The sequence below is a fragment of the Sapajus apella genome, unplaced genomic scaffold (assembly GCF_009761245.1).
Source record: "Sapajus apella isolate SASKATOON/1434 unplaced genomic scaffold, GSC_monkey_1.0 scaffold5108, whole genome shotgun sequence".
Lineage (NCBI taxonomy): Eukaryota > Metazoa > Chordata > Mammalia > Primates > Cebidae > Sapajus > Sapajus apella.
Genome location: NW_022442032.1, coordinates 1 through 4,865, shown reverse-complemented (window position 1 = coordinate 4,865; position 4,865 = coordinate 1). Strand labels below are relative to the sequence as shown.

Below are 4,865 nucleotides of genomic sequence, written 5' to 3'. Positions count from 1 at the left end.
ACACACACACACACACACACACACACACACACACGAAACCAAAGAAAAGTAAGATAGAAAGAAACCGGCCAAGGGGCACCCACCTCACCTATAGCTTTGCTCCTACCTACATGGTTATTTTGAGGAAAACTGCCACAGTTGGGGAGAGCTCTGCGTCTCTCCCTTCCTCTACATTCTTCTCTGGACGTTGATCGCAGTCAACCAGAGGAGACTGTGGTCAAGAAATTAGACTCTTAGGGCTGTGGCATTTAGTCATGGGTGGCACTGGAGGCTGTGTGATGGAGTTCAGTGGGAGAGGTGGATCAGTGTGTGAGTGTGTGGGCCTGCTTATTTGGTGCTGCAGATTACTCTATAAATCTGCAAGGCCTCCTAAGCAAGAGTCCAGGCCAAGTACTTGTATGCACCACACTCGTCCTTAGACAACACTCTCCCTCCTGAGGAAGGGACCAAAGTTTGGATCAAAAGCAACCAGGTCCATCAGGCATCTGCACATTCTTGACCCATCTATCTGCAGGGAGTTGAAGCATATATTTGTTGGGATGGGACTGGACTGGACAGACTCTTGTGTGAGGCCTTCAGCTACCTCTATCACTAGAGCTTAGGCACTAATGCATGCCCAAAAGAGGGAGGGACATTCTGGGTGTGTCTCTCAGATGGCTCTCCTGGAGATAGAGCAACTTACCATGTCAGGTGGAGCATGGGTGCTCACCGGAATGTCGTGGTTCACCAGTTAATTCATTTTCTTTTTATTCTAGTTCTGCTTTCTTCTCCTCCTCCCTTTCTTCTTCTTCTTCTTACTATTCCTCCTTCTCCTCCTTCTCCTCCTCCTCCTCCTTTCTCTTCTTTGTTTTCCTATTCTTCTCTTTCTGATACCCTCCTTCCTCCTCCTGTTTTTTTGCCACTTCTTTTTCTTCCTGCTTTTGCTTCTGCTTGTGCTTCTTTTTCGGTTTCTCTTTTCACTTTCAGATCTGCGCAGGAATGTGTTCTAGGAAACTGTTTCATCTGCTGCTTTTTGGTAGTTCGGGATGTTTCAGTGCAGCACTAGGCCTGGGGGAACTTAACTATTGTTCTTAAAGAAGCAGAGATAAAAGTCACCGGTTGAGACCCTCTAGTGTACCAAAAAAGAGTGCACATGTTCCTTTCAGTGAATTGTCACTGTAAACCCGCCATTGACCCAGTACCTCACAAGCCATATATCCCGTTCTCCTTGTGGATGCTCTAAGTGTGCTCTGAGCCACTGGGAGCCTCGGCAAGTTGTTCCCTGTCTCCTTTCTTGTCAGTGAAGCCTGTGAACACTCCGCACTAGTGGGAGCCATGCAATTTGGAGAGAGCTAAAGGAAGGGAAAACAACATTCCCGCGGGGTCTCCCGCCTACTGGTTCTTGGTCCTAGGGTCCCCTGAGTTTCCTGGTCCATTTTGGCCCAGGTGGCTGATTCCTTTGTCTTTTTGCTGTCTGGTTTTATTTCTTTTTCTTTTTTACTTTTTTTACATTGGAAAAGGCGGAGGCACTCCGCCTGGAGGGGAAGGGTTATTATAGTTGTGCTTGGGGTTTGTGGAGCCATACTGCCATCAAGCGGAAAATGTTTCTGGAAATGGCAGGCAGCTGGGCACAAGTGCTGGGGAAAGCCCAGGAACGCAGAACAGATGGCGGCGTGGCGTCCGAAGGCTGAAGCAAGATGAGAGAGGAACTTATGGCTTGCCCTTTTCCTGGGCTCATCCCCTGGATGTCGTCCGGCACCACGGTTGTCTTTAAGGAAGGACAGACAGGTCGGCCCACCATGGGTTCCCCTGACTGTCTCAAGGAACAGCCAGACTTGAGTTGCTTCACACTCAGCACCCCGAATCTCCTTTGTTCCTCACCAATATAGGGTATCCCTGGAGCCACCATGGCTCCAGCCAAGGTCACCTCGGAACTGTTCACAAAAGAGACCAAAGTAAACGCCCCATTCTCTACTGTCAATGTCCAGTGGCTTCCCTTATGCCCATCTAAAAATGGATGCTGGGGTAGCTCCACCCTGTTGGTTGACTGGTCTTGGTTCTGCCTGGCTGCTCTGTCTCGGGGCCTCCAGAGTAGCTGCTTCTTCATGGGTCCCAATGTCAGCTACACTTTGTTCTCGGACTCTAAACCCAAGTCATGGAAAGCCTGGATCAGGCAGAGGCCACCCAGCCTCGCACATTTTGCTGAATTTATTGCCTGGCCAAAGTCAAGTATCTCTGCAGCCTGTTATGTTCAGAAACACCTTCAACTGGATGGCACTGGGGCCCCACAAATGGTGTTCATGTCTTTTCCTCCCCAACCTTGCCTTAATTTTTCTCTATTTGCTTCCAAAGGAACAAAAGAAACGTTCACACAAAAGAAAGTCAAAAGCAAGGGAAGAAAGAAAACAACCGGCCAAGGGACACCCACCTCCCCCACAGCTTTGCTCCTACCTACATTGTTACTTTGCAGAAACCTGCCACAGTAGGGGAGATCTCTGCCTCTTTCCTTTCCTCTGGATTCTTCTCTGGACAGGGGTCCCAGTGAGCCAGAGGAGGCTGTAGTCAAGAAAGTAGATGCTTAGGGCTGTGGCATAGTCGTCATGCGTGGCACTGGAGGCTGTGTGATGGAGTTCAGAGGGAGGGGTGGGTGGGTGTGTGAGTGTGTGGACCTGCTTGTGTGGTGCTGTAGAATCTTCTATGAATCAGGCAAGCCTCCTAAGCAAGAGGCCAAGCCACATAACTGTACGTGCCGCTCTTCTCCCTAGGCAGCACTCTTTCTCCTGTGGAAGGAACCAAAGTTTGGATCAAAAGCAACCAGGTCCAGCAGGCATCTGTACAATGTGGACCCATCCAGCAGCAGGGAGTCGGGCCAGATGTTTGCTGGGGTGGGACTGGATTGGACAGACTGTTGTGTGACGCCTTCAGCTACCTCTATCACTAGAGCCTAGGCACTCCTGCATTATGGGTGGGTTTTACTGGTGGCTGTCCTGGAGAGAGAGCCACTTGCCATGTCATATGCATCATGGGGGCTCACTGGATGTGGTGGTTCACCAGTTAGTTCATCTTCTTTTTATTCTAGTTCTTCTTCCTTCTCTTTCTCCTTCTTCTTTTTCTTTCTTTCTTCTTCTTTCTTTTTCTTCTTACTCTTCTTCATCTCTTCTTCTTTTTACTTGCTACTCCTTCTCCTCCTGCTTCTCTGCCTCTTCTTCTTTTCTTTCTGCTACTCCCTTTGCTCCTCCTGCATTTCCCTCTTCTTTTTCTTCTTGTTTTTGCTTCTGCTTGTGCTCCTTTTTCACTTTCTCTTTTGACTTTTGTATCTGCACAAACATATGTTCTAGGAAACTGCTTTCTCTGCTGCTCCTTGGTAGTGGGGGATGTTTCAGAAAAGAAGTAGGCCTGGTGGAACTTCACTTTCATTCTTAAAGGATCAGAGATAAAAGTCACCGATTGTGTCCCTCTAGTTTACCAATAAGCTGTCCACTTGTTCCTCTGAGGTCAAATGTCACAGTAAACCCACCATTTACCCAGTACCTGACTACATGCCTTATATCCTGTTCTCCTTGTGGATGCTCTAAGTTGGAAACTCTGAGTCACTAGGAGCCTCGGCAAGTTGTTGCCCGTGTCATTTCTTGTCAGTGAAGCCTGTGAACACTCAGCACTAGCAGGAGCCATGCAATCTGTAGAGAGCTAAAGGAAGGGCAAAGGCTGGCTGTCTCTACAGAGTTCCCACAGGGTCTCCTGCATACTGCCTCTTGGTCCTAGGGTCCCCTGTGGCTAGTGGTGGATTTTGTCATAGGTGGCTGACTCCTTTCTGTTCTCCCTGTATGGTTTTGTTTCTTTTTTCTCTTTACTTTTCTCACAAGGCAAAAGGCGGAGGCTCTCGACTTGGAGGGCCGGTGTTGTGCTTGTGGTTGGTGTTTGTAGAGCCGTACTGCCATCAAGCGGAACCTGTTTCTGGAAATGAGAGGCAGCTGGGCACAAGTGCTGGGAAAAACGCAGGAGCACAAAAGAGATGGCAGCATGGAGCCCGAAGACTGAAGCTGGACGAGACTGTAACTGCTCACTGGGCCTTGGCCTGGGCTCATTCCCAGGATGGTACCCTGTCGCCTAAGCTATCGTTAAGGAAGGGCAGGCAGGTTGGCCCACCATGGGTTCCCCTAGCTGTCTCAAGGAACCGCTGGTCTAGAGTTGCTGCACACTCAGCAGCCCGAAGCGCCTTTATTCCCCGCCAAGATGAAAGATCCCTGGACCCACCATGGCTCCAGCGAAGGGCACCTCAGAACTCTTCAAAAAGAGACCAGAGTAAACGGTCCCATTCTCTGTCGTTAGTCGCCTGTGGCTTCCCTTATGCCCATCTCAAAATGGCTGCCGTGGCAGTTCCACCCTGTGGTCTGAATGGTCTTAGGGCTACCTGGCTGCTCTGTTTCTGGGCCTCTAGAGTCGCTGCTTCTCCAAGGGGTCCCAATGTCAGGTACACTTTGTTGATGGGCTCTAAACCCCAGTCACGGAAAGCCTGGATCAGGCAGAGTTCACCTAGCCTCACACATCCTTGCTGAATTCAGTGCCTGGCCGAAATCAAGTATATCTGCATCCTGTTTTTCATGTTCAGAAAGAACTTCAACTGGATGGCACTGTGGCTCTACAAATGGCGTTCACATCTTCTCTTCCCCCACCTTGACTTAGTTTTCACCATTTGCTGCCAAAGGAATGGTAGAAACACACACACACAAGTAAAACCAAACTAGGAAACAAAATGTCCAAGTAGTACCCACCTCACCTACAGTAGTGCTCCTACCTACATGGTTACTTGGAGGAAACCCTACACAGTAGGGGGGATACCTGGGTCCCTCCTGGTTTCTGGATTCTTTTCTTGGCAGGGATTCTAG

General features: G+C 49.4%; 1 long non-coding RNA gene across 1 annotated transcript; it reads left to right on the top strand.

The window, feature by feature from the left end:
- Positions 1 to 912: 912 nt before the first annotated feature.
- On the top strand, positions 913 to 4,700 carry LOC116547861. The gene is made up of 2 exons (XR_004267211.1): positions 913 to 1,425; positions 3,776 to 4,700. It is a non-coding gene; the product is annotated as an uncharacterized LOC116547861 (long non-coding RNA).
- The last annotated feature ends 165 nt before the right edge of the window (positions 4,701 to 4,865 follow it).